Raw genomic sequence first — 17,086 nt, 5'->3', positions numbered from 1 at the left:
TGCTGAGTGAAATAAGCCAGTCACAAAATGACAAATACTCACACTACATGATTCCACTTACATGAGGTACCCACAGTGATCAAGTCCATAGAGACAGAAAGTAGAATGGTGGTTGCCAGGGGCTGGGCAACTTTGGGGAGAAGTGCCTGATAATGGGTACAAGGTTTCCTTTTGGAATGATGACAAGTTTCTACAACTAGACAGTAGGGATAACTGACAATGTTGTGAATACATTAAATGTCATAGAGTTGTAACTAAAATGGTCAATTTAATTTATGTGTATTTTATCACAATAATAAAAAAGAAATTGGAGTTCAATGAATTATAAACAGTATGGGTAAAATTTATGATGTTGATATTATACTCTAATAAAACTATTAATTAAAAAAAAAGAAAGACAAGAATTAAGGGTTGAAGCAAGCTGAGATCAGAGCTAAAGAGAACATAAAGTCCTTTCTGTCAGTGTAGGTCAGATTTTCCAAAACTGCCCCACCAGACATCAAGAAGACCTGTATGTGTTTGGGGGCAGTGGGCTGGGGCATGAGAGTGAGCTGGGATTGTAAATTGGGGAACCATTGGATTAAACAAAATTAAACAGGCTTCTTTACTGCAGGACTTTTTGGAAACTTTATGAAGTTAACAGGCAGAGTGAATCTCAAAAATAAGATTAGTGGGCAGGGTTGCCCAAGTTTGATTCTAGAACACTTTGTGAGACACACATCCCACAGACTAATGAAGAAGTCAAACAGGTAAAGATTCACTGAGTAGGGTTATGGCTGGGTCAGCAGGAAAGCGAGAGCCACCAGGCTTAATGAATCTCAATGTGTAGGGACCATCCACATGAAAAATGCCTTTCTAACCTCATAACTCTTCTCTAACCATTCAAATCTCCCACTGTTGTTTGGCATGGTCAGTTTTCATTAGCCTGAAAAAGCACTTCCACTTTACCTGATGGAATAACACGTGCAAACACTTTGCTTTTGCATCCCACAGGTTGCTACAGACGATCCAAGAAAGAGCTTTAATTAGACAAATGTTAATAGCCTGCACCACAAGTCAGCAAAAGAGGAAACTGAAAAAAATGCATGCGTGATATTAGACATAAGTGCCACACCATAAGTCCAAATTGGGAAGTGTAGGTCTGTCAAAGAATAACTCAGAGAAACCTATTTATTTTGCATGTAATTTAGTTATCTTTCATGTGAATGATTTTCTGCCACGGGAGAATCAGCTGGTAAACTGACTCTTAGAGCAGAAGCAAAAACAAGATTTACAAGACAGTGAGGATGAGGAGAAAAACTACAGTCTTGGAGTAACTGATCTTTTTGCACATTTTGCGGGGGGGGGGGGCGAGGAAGAGGGACAACCTAATTATTTAATAACTACCAAAGAGGGAATTTGGGCATTTCATCCTTGAGAAAGCCAAATAAACGTATCCAAAAATCAAATTTCAGTTATTTGTGGGTTGCCCAGAAAACTTTGAGAGTTAGCTGTGGAGCATTTGTAACAGGCTGTATCTATAAAATGTCAACCCATCTTTCATCTACACCTCAACTTTAGTAAGGCCAGCACTCTACCATTTATTTGTCTAATTCAAGTTTCTCAATTCCTTAGTTCATGTCCAATTATAATATAAACTTGTTTCTCTCCATGATACCAAACCCCTAAGCATTGTTCTAGACTTCACATAAAACTGGGACACTGAACATCCACTCCGATCTACAACTGATGGTTTGAACAATATTAGCAACCATTATTTTGTAAATGTGTAGTAAGGTATCAGGACATTTGTTTCTCTACTTTGTCCACCTTGAAATGAAACAGTAAATTCAAGCTGGCCAAATATATACAAGCAACATTCAAATGAAGGAACACAACTCTTGGCTTACTCCTTGAAAGTGGTGGCCAAGGAAAAACTCTGAAAACACCAGAACTTTACACATACCTTTTACATGAGAGATGGAAGCAGAGAAAAGGTAAGGAACTAAAATTCTCAAAAGTCTTACTGTCTCCCTTTCCAAACTGGAGAAAAATGAACAGAGGTGGTAAGTAGGAAACTTGAGGGAAATGACCCTCTACAGTGCAATGAGATTAAACCTCTGGCTTGCCTTTCCATGTTTCAGGGAGAAAAAAAGGACTACTAAAAAGAGAACAATTATCTTCCCCCAGAGATAACTGTCTCCAACAACAACTAGGACTTATCAGTAACACAAGGAGACGTAGCAGATAGGTTAAGAGAGCCAACTTAATCTTACAAGAGTTCCTGAACAAAAGAATAGAGAAAATAGCAGAGAAAAAATATGAGAAGAAATAGCAGCTGGGAATTTTCAATAATTGAAGATATGAATCCTCAAATCAAAACTGCCTCTTAAGTATCCAGCATGACAAAGATAAGTCTACACCTCAACACATCACTGTGAAACTGAACATCAAGGATCAGAAGAAAGCCTCAAAAGCTATCCGAGAGAAAGAAAAATTAGCTACAAAAGCCTGAAAATTAGACTGACAGAAATTTCTCATGACTGATAATATGTCAGAAGATAATGGAGTGTTATACAAAATGCTGGAGGGAAATAATTGCCAATCTAGAATATTATACCCAGTTAAACTAACATGCAAAAGTAAAGCCATAATTAAGACATTTTCAAACACATAAATAGTAAGATAGTTTTACCAGCCATTACCCTCACTAAAAGAGGGTACTAATGGCTGCACTTCAGCAAGGTGTACAAACCAGAATCTATGTCAGGGGATATAGGGCACAACAATAAGCATAGAAATTGACCAGTTATGTGATTAAATTTAGTTAATTTATGTCTATAAAAATAACTAAATTTTCGTGTTTAAAAGTTAAATCCAAACACTAGGCAACAGTTACAAAATAAAGGAGAGATGTTGTTTAATATCTCAAGTGTGTTAAAGTTCTTGTCATGATAGCAAGAATAACAGAAATACTGAAAAACTTTAAATTATACATGGATAAAACACATGACTCAAAATTAATGATAATCACTAAAAGAATGGAAATAAAATCTGTAGCTTGCAAACCAGCAAATAGAGAAAATGGGAACACAGGAAACCTTCCCAGTTCAACAGGAGACAAAAAGTGAAGAAAAAAATAACTAAAAAAAAAAAAAAAAATTGGTAAAAACATATAAGATTATAGAATTAAGTCCAAGTACCTCAGAAATCACACTTATTATGAATGGATTAAAAATAAAATGTTATTTAAAAACAAAATTTGTAAGATTGGCCAAAAAAAATCTATCTATATGCAGATTCAAATGACACACCCAAAATAAAGGTACAAAGACAAAACGGAAAGATACTTTCAAGTAGCAGGGAGGGGGTGGCTATAAGATCGCTAGTTACAGCTATGTGAGACAAAAGAGAATTCAAGCCAAAACCATCAATATGACACAGCAATTCACCATATAATTTTATAATACAGAGCCTTGATAAACTTGTAAGCCTTTCACAACGTCACCTCAAAACATATAACACAAAAACTGACAGTATTACAAAGATAAATTGTATTTTTACACATTCTTCTCAGAAAGTATAGCACAAGCCAACCAAAAAACAGTAACAATAATGAATTGATGAAGAAAACTAATAAACTTTGTTTATGTAGACAAATAGAAAATAAACATTCTTTTTAATTGCACATGTGCCAATTATAGGAACTAAAACTCAACATAAAACCATAATGAGAAAAAAAAATGTATGTTTTGAAACTTTTAAATATATACATGAAATAATTTATGAATTAAAAAGAGAAAGACAATGGATATTTTAAGGTAAATAACAGTAAAATAACAACTGGTCAAAACCTGTGGAATGCAATTAAGAATTACTTAGGAATAAATTTATAGATAAAAAAAGATTCATAATAAATTATGTAATTCAAGAAAAAAGACAATAAAGTAAATATTAAAAAGGAAAAAAGGGAGAAATGAGGATATAAATAGCAAAGAAGTAGAAAAAAAAATGAAACAGAGAATAAAACAAAGAAGATATCTACATACTTAAAAACTGTTTATTAGAAAAACTAAAAAAGTAAAGCTTTAGCAAAATTTAACCAAAAAAGAGAAAGGGGCACAGGTAAATCATATTAAAAATTAAAAGGGTCCACAACCACAGAAAAATTAAAAAATTAAATCATAATAGATTATGAACAATTTTATGCTAATAAATTTCAAAACTATGAATAACAAAGTTCACTGAAGAAGAAATAGAACCTGAATAAACAAACAATTAAAGACATTGAGTCTGTAATTTAAATTCTACCTGTCCCCACCCTTAATAACAACAGCAAAACAAAATATAGGGGTCCACTTTACTAAATGTTAAAGAAACAAAATAAATCTTTCTTTTGTACAAGCTGTTTCAGAAAAACAGAAAAAATTCCAACTTCAGACAGGGATAGTAAAAGAAAAAGAAAATTGTGAACTATCTCCTTCAATTATAAATGTAAAGTTCCTAAATAACATATTTTTATTAATATGCTGTAGCAGGGGCCAGCCCGCTGGCTCAAGTGGTTGGAGTGCCGTGCTCCTAATGCTGAGGTCACCGGTTCAATTCCCACATGGGCCAGTGAGCTGCGCCCTCTACAGATAAGATTGTGAACAACAGCTCTCCCTGGAGCTGGGCTGCCATGAGCAGCCAGAGTTTGGCGTGGGCTGCTGTGTGCTGCTGTGGGCTACCGTGTGCTGCTGTGGGCTACTGTGTGCTGCTGTGAGTGGCCGGTGGCCAGTGTAAGTGGCTGGCAGCCAGCGTGAGCAGCCAGCAGACGGCGAGAGCTGCCATGAGCTGCTGTGAGCAGCCGACCAATGACTGGCGACTGACTGCCTTAACCAGGGGGAGTGCAAGGCTCATAGTACCAGCTCATGGGCCAGGGAGCTGTGTCCTACACAACTAGACTGAGAAACAAAGGCTTGAACTGGAGTGGGGTGGGGGGAGGTAAAAGAAAGGAGGGGGAAATATATTGTAGGAGTAAATTAAAGGAGAAAACAAATACATAATTATCTCAAAAGATACAACCAAAAAAAAAGTAAAATAAAATTCTTAACAAAGGGAACTGTCTTAATTTGACAAAGTGTATTCAAACACCTAACACAAACAACATACTTAATACTGAAACCTAAAAGAATTCCCATTAAAGTCAACATCAAGACAACAATGTCTATTATCACTAGTTTTATTAAACACTGGACTAACGGTCACAGCCAATGCAATAAGACCAGAATAGATGAGATATAAGAATTGGGAGAAAGGAAATTACGCTACTCATATTTAAAAACAATATTGTATCAGACCAAATAGTCTAGGTTATTAGACTATTTAACAGCGTAAAAATTTATCTTAATCTCAGATCTTAACACTGCAAAAGTTTATTATCACATAAACAAAGTCCACTGCTGACCCAGGCTACTTTTGAAGGCAGCTGTCCTTCAAATATTAATAATTTTATGGTATTTTGATCTGATGACATGTTCATATCACTATGTGCTTACACAAACACAGCAAAGAGAGCTGGAAAATGAAGCACCTGCAATTAAATCTCTCAGCCTTCATCACTTAAGCTCCCATTTCATTGGTCAGAAAAAGTCTTATGCCCATGCCTAACTTCAAAAGTTTAGGGAAATAAAATATGCTAGAAAGACAGATAACCAAAATATCTAATATAATTGTCTATGTAAAACATTCAAGAGAATCTACACATAAACTCTTGAAATCAATAAAAAAATTTATCAAGTTTCTGTAGTCTTATTACTAAAAATATATATCTTCAACCTAATCGTAAGAAAATATCAGGCAAATCCAAATTGAGACACATTCTACAAAATATCATCCCTGGAGTCTTCCAAAATGTCAAGTTCATGAAAGACAAAGAAAAACTGAAGAACTATTACAAAGTAAAGATAAATAATGAGACATGGCAACCAAATACAATATGAGATTCTGACTGGGATCCAGAACCAGAAAAATGACATTAGCGGGGAGGGGAGTGGGGGGGTGAGGGGGGAAGGCAAAATTCAACTGAGATCCGAGGATTAATTAAGAGTACTATGTCAATGTTAATTTCCTGATCTCAGTAATTGAATTATTAATATTAACATCTTACATAACTACGTAAAAAGGAAGCTGGGTGAAATCTATAGAGGAACTCTCTGAACAATTTTTGCAACTTTTCCATAAACCTAGAATTATTTCAAAATAAAGATTTTAAAGTCAGCAACAAAAATTTCATTCACAAAAGCACCAAAACTATAAAAAAGGTATCAAGGACTAACCCTAACTAAAGATGTACAAGACTTCTTTAAATAACATTCAATGAACAACATAAAAATATAATAAAGAACAAATAACAGAGATGTAAACTATGTATAGACGTACCATGTTCATAGATAGAAAGATGCAATATCATAAATATGATACCATTTCTCCTCATAGCTAAAAGATCTGGAAAAATGACTTAAAAGAATAAGGCGGGGAATCTTTCCCTTCCTGAGTAAGACATATAAAGACAGAGCAATTAAAGAACTGTGGTATTTGGGCAGAAACAAATACAACCATGACAAAATAGAACAGAAATCCCCCCCAAAAAACCCATAAATTTCTGAACGAAGCATAACAAATAAACCTAAAATTCATATGTAGAACAAAAGACTGAAAATAGCTAAATCCATTATAAAGAAAAACAAGGTGGGAAAACTTGCTCAATATATCATGACTTATTAAAAGGCCATACTAATTAAGTCAATGAGGTATATGTGAGATACAGACAAATGCACCAAAGTTATGAACTGAACTGTGTCCCCCAAAAATAGTTCTAACCCCAATGTGATTATATTTGAAGGTCGGACTTTTAGGATGTAATTAAGATTAAATATGTCATAAGAGTGGGGTTCTAATCCAATAAGATTGATGGCTTTATAAGAAGAGGAAGAGAAATCTCACTCTTTCTCTCTTTTTCTGTCCTGTGAGGACTCAGCCAGAATGCTGCCAACTGCAAGCAAGGAAGAGAGTTCTCAACATAACCCAACCATGCTGAAACCCTGATCTCTCACTTCCAGCCCCCAGACTGTAAGAAAATAAATTTATCTTATTTAAGCCACCCAGTCTGTGGTACTTTGTTATGGCAGCCTGAACAGACCAAGACAACCAATAAACAAGAACAGACAGTCCAAAAATCGATCTACACATTTATGCCCGAAATGGTGTTACAAATCACCAGGGAAAGGATTGACTGTTGAATTAATGATCTGGGACTACTGACTATTCATATGGAAAAATTAAATTTGAATCCCCAGCTCACAACATACCAAAAATAGATCCAAGGAAGATTAAAAACCTGAAAGTGAAAAGCGAAAACTTGAAAACTTTTAGAAGAAAATATGAGACTATCTTTAAAACGTTAAAGTAGGAGGAAATTTCTTAAGACAGAAGAAAACAAACACAATAAATGAAAATTTGTTACATTTGACAAAATTAAAAATGAAAAAATACTGATCAACGGAATGTAAAAAAGCAAGCCACAGACTAGTAGTAGATATTTGCAATGCATATTACTAAAATGAGGATCTAGACTTTCTAAATGAACTTCTATAAATCAGTAAGAAAAAGATTCCCCCAAATGAATAATAAGTAAAAGATATGACAGGCCATTCACAGAAGAATGATCATATATATATATATATATATATATATATATATATATATATATATACACAATTATAGATAGATAGATAAATATGGATAGATGGATAGATAGATACAGATATAGATATATATAATTGTATTTACATACATATATGAAAAGATGTTGTACTAGAATCAGGCAAATGCACATTTAAGCAATGAGATACTATTTCATACCCAACATATTAATACAAATTTAAATCCAATAATTCTAAGTGCTAATGATGTTGTGGAGAAACAGACACTGAGCAACTGAGTTGCACAGTCAGCACAGATGTACACTGGTACAACTAGCTTGGAAAGCATTCTTCAGTATCTAGGAAAGACGGAGATATACATGTCCTTACCCAATTATTCTTTTCTAGATACATACTCTAAAAGAAAACCACATGGGTGTCCAATGAAGTAGAGCTGAATGTCTCAACATAGATAAATTTCAAAAACACAATGAATGAAAAAGAGTTATAGTATGAAGATGGCAGAGTTCATAAATGCTGTACATGCTTGCCACATCCCACAACCCCGTCAAAATTACAACTACGTAAACTGCACAACCACCATCATTGAGAATCACCTGAAGTCTAGCTGAACAGAAGTCCTGCAATTAAGGACATACAGAAGAAGCCATGTCAAGACTGGTCCCTCAGAGATTCACAAACCCTAAACAAGGAGCATCTGACTTCGGTTTGCCCCGTACCTCTTACTAAGCAACCCCAAGCACAACACTAACAGCAGCCAGCCTCTGTTCACAGCTTGGCCTCTCCTAGGCACCTCTAAGCACCATGTAGGTGGTTGCCATCTGTGAATTACTTTGTGGCTCATGCCAGGTGGCCGCAGGCAGGGAACAGGCTATAGCTGAACTTGGCCTATGGCGGAGCCCCTCACAACAGGCCCCAGGACCAGCACACCTGATGACCCAGACCACTCTAGAGCACTGCAAGGCCACCTCCACAAATGACACACCCAAAGTGGGCAGGCACCAGAGACCGGTTAAAGTGGATCCTACTCCATAGGGTCAGCCTCTGTACCACAGCTGCTCCACTGTAGTCATAACCAGTCCTTACAACCGAACAGCCTGAGGGTCAGGTCTTCCCATTAATGTGCAAATAGCAACCAAGGCTCAACTACAACAGGAGGGCACACACAACCCATACAAGAGGCACAACTGGAGCACTCAGCTCAGGTGACCAGGGAGACTGTGCCACTGGGCCCTACAGAACACTAACTACAAAAGGCCATTCTACTAAGACCAGGAGGCATAACAGCCCTACCTAATACACAGAAACAAACATGGGGAGGTAGCCAAAATGGGGAGACAAAAAAAAAAAAAATGTCCCAAATGAAAGAACAGAACAAAGCTCTAGAAATAGAACTAAACAAAATGGAGACAAACAATCTACCAAATGCAGAGTTCAAAATACTGCTTATAAGAATGCTCAGTGATCTCAGGTAGAACTTCAACAAAGAGATCAGAAACATAAAAATGGAGATAGAAAACATAAAAAAGAACGAATCAGAAATGAAGATTACAATAACTGATATAAAGAATGTATTAGGTGGAATCAATAGATTTGATGAAGCAGAGAATAAAATCAGTGATTTGGAGAATGATAGCAGAAAACACCAATTGGAACAGCAAAAGGAAAAAAGAATACCAAAAAAATGAGGATAGTTTAAGGGGACTCTGGGACAACATCAAGTGTAGCAACATTCACAACATTGGGGTAGCAGAAGGAAAAGAGAGAGAAAGCAAGAAATTGAAAACCCATTTGAAGAAATAATGACAGAAATTTCCCTAATCTGGCAAAGGAAATAGACATACAAGCCCAGGAAGGGCAGAGTCCCAAACAAGATGAACCCAGAGAGGCCCACACCAAGACACATCATAATAAAAATGCCAGAGGTTAAAGATAGAGAGAATCTTAAAAGCAGCAAGAGAAAAGTAGTTAGTTAACCTACGAGGAAGTTCCCATAAGACTGTCAGCCGATTTCTCAACAGAAAATGTGCAGGACTGAAGGAATTGGTACAAAATATTCAAAATGATGAAAAGCAAGTACCTACAACCAAGATTACTATACCCAGCAAAACTATCTTTAGAATTGAAGGAGAGATAAAGAGCTTCCCCGACAAGAAAAGGGTGATGAAGGAGTCCATCACCATCAAATCAGTATTACAAAGAAATGTTAAAGGGACATTTTCAAGAAGAAAAAAGATCAAAAATAAGAATAATAAAATGGCAATAACTACATATCTATCCACAATTACTTTCAATGTAAATGAATTAAATGCTCCAATCAAAAGACATAGGGTAGCTGAATGGATAAGAAAACAAGACCCTTACATATGCTGTCTACAAGAGTACCCACTTCAGATCAAAAGACACACACAGACTGAAAGTAAAAGGATGGGGAAAAGATATTTCATGAAAAGGGAAACAAAAAGAAAATAAAAGTGGAGACAAAATAGACTTTAAAACAAAGGCTATAACAAGAGGCAAAGAAGGACCCAGTAATCCCACTTCTGGGTATTTATATGAAGAAACCCAAAACACTACTTCAAAAGGACATGTGCTCATTGCAGCATTGTTTACAATGGCCAAGATACAGAGGCGATCTGGGTGTCCATGAATGGATGAATGGATAAAGAAGAGATGGTACATATATACAGTAGAATATTAATCAGCCATAAAAAAGAATGAAATCTTGCTATCTGCAACAATATGGCTGGACCTACAGAGTATTGCGCTGAGTGGAGTAAATCACACAGAGAAAGACAAATGCCATACAATCTCATGTATACATGGAATCTAAAGAACAAACTAAACAAACAAACAAAACAGAAACAAACTCATAGATACAGGGAACATTTTGATGGCTGCCAGTTGGGAGGGATGTTGGGAGGATGGGTAAAAAAAGGGAAGGAATTAAGAGGTACAAATTAGTAGTTACCAAATAGGCATGGGTATGTAAAGTACAACATAGGGAATATAGTCAATAATATTATAATAACTATGTATAGTGCCAGGTGGGTACTAAATTTACCCAGGTGATCACTTTGTAAGTTATATAAATGTCTAATCATTATGTTGTACATCTGAAACTAATATAATATTGTATGTAAACTGTAAATGAAAAGTAAAAACTTATTTTTAAAAAAGACTTGTAGTATAATAGAACAATACAAAACCATTTTAGAAAGCTTGAAAATGGTAGATAATACCATATTAAATCTAGATACTCACCTATATAGTAGTGATGTAAAAACATGCACGAGAAAGATAACAGTTCAAGAGAGTGAGCAGGGAAGAAAGACGATCCAGAGGATTAGGGCTGGGGATGTGGAGGGGCCTCAATGATGTTTTAACATTGAATTACAGTTTAAATTTGAAGCAAGTATGGAAAAATGTTAGAGCTCAACAGAGCTGGGTTATGGACACACACATCATGTCTGCTGTTCTCTAACTCTTCTGAGAGTTTAGAAAGTTAGAAATACTTTATAACTTGAAAAAGGAAATGTGATGCCTCTAAGCTACGTCCTGAATTTGGAGGCAACCTGAAACCTGAGTGTACCCTGAAAGCAACTTGTAACAAAATTACAAGAAAAATGAATAGAGACTAAAGCAACCAATCATAATTATCCACCATCCCAGCTCCATCTCTCCCTCCTTCACATCCACAGAAAAGCAGACAAAACATGATATTCAATTTACAAAGTGAAGTTCTGAGAAGAAATCAAATACATTTCGCATAAGAGATGCAATCAAGGACAATACACTCAGATTCTATCTGAAGGTACAGCTGAACCTGCCCTTGTTAAATATACTTGACATAAAAAGAAAAAACAGCAGAGCAAACATGCACAGCTACTACAGAAAGGAAGGGGGAGACAAAGGGAAGGGAATGTGTGAAAGAAAAGTGAAGAAGCCAGTCTGGAAGAAAACATACTCCCACAAGTGGGTTAGAAACTGTCACCTAGGTCCTGGTGACACTCCGTGAGCACAAGATAAATACGCTGCATGGCTGCTTCTCCCTCCCTGACTCCATCCCCAGATGGGACGTTTTTAAGCCTTGAGGTTGATTTGTATGTTTCATTAGAAACTGGAATGATTCCTACTTCTAAACAATGATTATGAAAGCTGTCTATGTATTACCATGTGTTTGAAGCTTTAAAAATGTTGACCACAGTCTAAGTAAGCTACCAAAAAAAAAAATCATTGTTACAATAAACGATTTGCTGCTACAAAAAAATTAAGAACATGAAATCAGTGAAATAAGAAAGGAAACGTGAAACGACAAGGCAAAAGAATGAGATTAAAAAGGGAACTGCTGAGTTCAGGACAGACACTGATAGCCAAACCACCTCCACAAAATAATAAACAAATTAGAAATAGCAGAAACGAATAGACAGAGCTGTAAACTTAAATAATAATACCCAGGAATGGCTTCAGATAATTATAGAGAGCCAGAGGTTAAATAAATGAGGTAGGGGCCAAAATTTAAACAACAAATTAAACATCGTGCTCCTGAGAGTCATTTTATTCCAGCAATTCTGCTGTTGCTCAGAATAGTTTTGGCACATTTTTCCCCTCAATTACTCCTAACACCAGGAATTTTTTTAATTCAATAAAAGAAAATGAGGATTTTTTTAACTTTATTTTCATATCTCATTCTTGATCCAAAACAATCTTATTCAGTATGGTAAGGGACTTGGCACATAATAGACAAATAATAATAACAGCTAATAATAACAGCTATAACTTACGTAGCACTTATGACACACTGGCACTGTTCTAAAGCTCTATATATTCAAGAACCATTTAATCCTCATACCACCCCTATCATTTTCCCTAATTTCAACTGAGACATAGAGAAGTTAAGTAACTTGCCCAAGGTCACACAACAAGTACCTGACAGAGCTGGGATGTGAACCCAGGCACAAACTCTTTTATCTCCACATGAATATTTATTGAATGAGTAAACAGAGGATCAGCTACTTTGTTTACCCAACTTGGTCCCAGATGACTTTCTGGTTCTTGTTCTTCTATTGAGGATATGGGGAAACGTTCAAACTGAGATGGAAATTTCTGGTAGATTAGTTTTTCAAATGAGTCTCATTACACAATACTCAAATCACCTAATTCTGGTTTTCAACTAAAGGCCATTTAGTTGCAAAAATCTCTATAAATCATATTAGTCACCCCTCTACCTTTCCCTCTGCAGACACGGGCTCAGGTAACTCTCACTCCCTTCATAGGCAAAGAAAAGTCTTGTCAAAACATTGCAGCATTAGTTACAATAGCCAAGACATGGGAGCCACCTAAGTGCCCTTCCGTAGACGAATGGTTAAGAAAGATGTCATACATATATACAATGGAATATTACTCAGCCATTAAAAAAGATAACATATTGCCATTTGTAATACAACAACAGGGTATTAGGCTAAGTGAAATAAGAGAGATGGAGAAGGACAAAATCATATGATTTCACTCATGTGGACTGTGAAACAAAAAAAGTAACAAATGAACTAACAAAACAAAACAAAACAAAAATAAACTCAGAGATAGACAACAGACTTGGGGTTACCAGAAGGGAAGAAGGGCTTGGGGGAGGGTGAATTGGGGTAAGGGGGTCAAATATATGGTAACAGATGGAAACTAGACTTTTGGTGGTGAGTATGCAATAGTCTATATAGGTATCGAATTATAATGTTGTATACCTGAAATTTATATGTTACTAACCAATGTTACCTCAATAAATTTAATTTTTAAAAAAATCTGCAGGAGGCCAGCCACAAAGCTTGAAGGAACCCTGTCTTCAGACCAAGGGCAAAGAAGAGCCTAGAATTCAGAGGGTGGGAGGAGCCCTCACCCATTCAAGGGGCTTTCATGGGGACAGGGAGGGGCAACAGAGGCAGGTGGGAAGCAGGAGAAATGTCAACGGGACACCACAGGAGGTTACGGACCTGGGGCCATCCGGGGGCTCTAATGGAGGAGGGGGACAGTTAAAAATGAGGCTGTGAGCTCGCACCTGTTGACAAGTTATATTCAAGGGGACAGGGATGTGTTAGTTCAAGGTCTTTTGGGTTCATCTAGTCAGCATCCCAGGCAGCTGGGTAGAGAGGCTCACAAGGGCCAAGCAGTATCTCATAGCCACTGGCGCCAGGATGCAGGACCAGGTTCTAGCCCTGGCGGAAAACCAAGTAGAAACCTGATCAGAAGCCCAGTCAAGTGGACAAACATGCTAGGGAGGCAAAGGCTTCCCCTGGGATACCAGTGCCTGGCTCGGAGCCCAAGGCCAACTCCATGCCCAGGCAGGAGGCATGGAGCCCCTGAATCCCTTCCAGGATCGGTCTGAACTGGCCTGAGTCTGCAGCAGATGGAGCAGGACTAAGGAAGAAGGGCTGCGTCACTGTGCCCTGATAAAAGGATGAAGTTGTCACCCGTCCGAGGAAGCCTGACCCCACATGTAGGAGCTGATCAAATCAGACATTAATGGTGGTCCTTATATATTCAAAGTACCTACTCAGAAACCCTACAAAAGAAAGGGCACCCTGTCTGGAAAAATCTTTGCAAAGATAGTATTGTCCTTGTCAATTTTTTGAGGTAACAGCTTAGTGAAATATATTTATACCCTTGAGTTGCATTTCCAGGAGCTAAATGTCAATGGACCTCACACTGAGATCCTCTCTGCTCATGTCAGATTTTAATTATTTTTTTAATTTACCTAACAAAGGAACTATATAAGATGAACTGACTTGAAAAGAGAAAGAAAAAATGAGATAGAAAACAGGTCATAACAGATAGGCAGCCATTCCTTAAAAGAAAGATGAGACAGAGAGAGATGATATACAGATACAGATATTTTTTACCATTCTGTACATTACATCCCCAGGACTTACTTATCTTATAACTGGAAGTTTCTACCTTTTGACCACCTTCACCCATTTTGCCAAACGCCCCGCCCCCCAACTCTGGCAATCATGAATCTGAGTTGTTTTGTTTTGTTAGATTCCACACATATAAGTGAGATCATACAGTATTTGTCTTTGTCTGACTTTTTTCACTAAAAGGAAGATATCAAGCGCTCTCTCTTTGAAACAATTTACATATTACATGTACCTGTTTAAGAAGAAACACCATGAAAGATGGGCATATACAAGACTATATAACTGAACTGAAATATTACTTATAAGGATGGGCAGAACCAACATGCATTTACCCACCAATGTGACTCCAGGGATTTTCTGTCTATAAGATACTCCACACAGCAGCCATTCCCCACCCCCAGCACTCATTGTAATATGACACTTCCCCAGATCTCTATCTCCATTAAATTCTACTCCATCGCATGAAGCAAGGGCAGAACTAGTCATGGATGGAGAATCAGAGATGGGAGCTAACGTTAATATTTACAAAAGGTGATTTTTTTTTTTAAAGTTTGTCATGCTAATATAAAGGAAGAGTGAAAAATAACTTCACAACATGTCATTACTGCAGATTTGCAAGGGCTTTCTATGACTGGAAGCTATATTTATCCCCAACAAGTCAGAAACCTAAACAAACAAACAAACAAAAAAAGTAAAAGAGACACAGGATTAAAAAAAAAAAGCGGGGGGTCCTGCCCGGTAGCTCAGGCGGTTAGAGCTCCAGCTCCTAACTCCGAAGGCTGCCGGTTCGATTCCCACATGGGCCAGTGGGCTCTCAACCACAAGGTTGTCAGTTCAATTTGTTGAGTCCCGCAAGGGATGGTGGGCAGCGCCCCCTGCAACTAGCAATGGCAACTGGACCTGGAGCTGAGCTGCGTCCTCCACAACTAAGACTGAAAGGACAACAACTTGACTTGGAAAAAAGTCCTGGAAGTACACACTGTTCCCCAATAAAGTCCTGTTCCCTTTCCCCAATAAAATGTTAAAAAAAAAAAAGTGGGATGCAATATTTACCAGGCATATTTACCACGCATATTTCGCACACATACACACACAGCTGGTACAGATATTGCCCAAAATGTTGATTACAAAATCGTAAGGCACCTCGCTGCACTTAGGAATGACCTACAGACTTCCTTCTCATCCTTTCCACAAAGTCAAGACTCTACTGACACTCCTCCCTTCATAAAAAGATGTCATTTCACCATATTGCCTGTCAGCCCCTTCACTACTCCCACGCTCTTCAGGGAACTATCTGTACAGAGCGCCCAGGAGCCGGGGTGTTTTCAGATTGGGTTATTCATTTTAACTGTGAGATAGATGTTAAACCCCTATTCTTATGTTTGCTCTGTGCGCACAGAGCTATACAACTTCTTCCGTATGTGGTATGAGTAGGGATAACACTTCATAAATGAATTTACTGTTATCAATAGCAAAAAAAGAAAAAACAATACATAAAAATCCAATTAAAAATGGGGGAGGACTGGAACATTTTTCCAGAGAACACAGGAAAAGGGCCAGCAGATACATGAAAAGAGGCTCAACATCACTAATCACCAGGGAAATGCAAATTCAAAAACACAACAGGATATCACCAGACAAGAGGTAACAAATGCTGACAAGGAGATGGAGAAAAGGGAACCCTTGTGCACTGTTGGTGGGAATGTAAATTGGTGCAGCCACTATAGAAAACAGTATGGACGTTCCTCAAGAAATTAAAAATAGAACTACCTTATGATCCAGTACTCTCATTTCTGGGTATATAATTCAAAGGAAATGAAAACATTATCTGAAAGAGATTTCTGTACTCCCGTGTTCATTGCAGCATTAAGGATAACAGCCAAGGTTATAGAAACAAGCTAAATGTCTGTGGATGCATAGATAGATCAAGAAAAGGTGGTGTCTGCATACAATGCATCATGCAGCCTTAAAAAAGAAAGGAAACTTGCAGATTCCTATACCCTGGATGAAGCCACAGGGTACCACGCTAAGGGACATGAGCCATACATCCAAAGACAAATAAATACTCTACTGTATCACTTATCTGTGGAATCAAAACAAAAGTCAAACCCATAGAAACAGAGTAGAAAAGTGGTTGCCAGGGGCTGGGGATGAGGAACATAGGGAGAAGTCCCCAGGATCTAAGGTAGAACATGGAGACCACAGTTGATAACACTGTGTTGTATAACTGAAATTTGCTGAGAGTAGAACTGGAATTTTCTTACCAAAAAGAATAATTAATAAATAAAATGAATAGACTGTTGGTCTGTAACCATTTTCTCTTCCTTAATATTGAAAAAAAAAAAAAGAAAAGGAAAAAAAGAAAAAAGGAGGACAAGTCTGCAGTACGCGGTCTTGGGAAGTCATCAGTGGTCAAAAGCGCTCCCGGCTACTGGCGTCCCGGCGCCCGCTCCTTCCTCGGCCCCGCACCGCCCCCACCCCAGCGCCCCCGCTACC

At 37.4% G+C, this 17,086-nt stretch overlaps 1 protein-coding gene across 4 annotated transcripts in view; it reads right to left on the bottom strand.

The window, feature by feature from the left end:
* The window catches only part of B3GALT5 (beta-1,3-galactosyltransferase 5), a 68,836-nt gene that overhangs the window by 16,164 nt on the left and 35,586 nt on the right, over positions 1-17,086 (bottom strand). The window lies entirely within an intron of this gene.

The sequence above is a fragment of the Rhinolophus ferrumequinum genome, chromosome 2, assembly GCF_004115265.2.
Source record: "Rhinolophus ferrumequinum isolate MPI-CBG mRhiFer1 chromosome 2, mRhiFer1_v1.p, whole genome shotgun sequence".
Classification (NCBI taxonomy): domain Eukaryota; kingdom Metazoa; phylum Chordata; class Mammalia; order Chiroptera; family Rhinolophidae; genus Rhinolophus; species Rhinolophus ferrumequinum.
The sequence above is the reverse complement of the archived record's forward strand: the minus strand, read 5'-3'. Positions and strand labels throughout refer to the sequence as shown.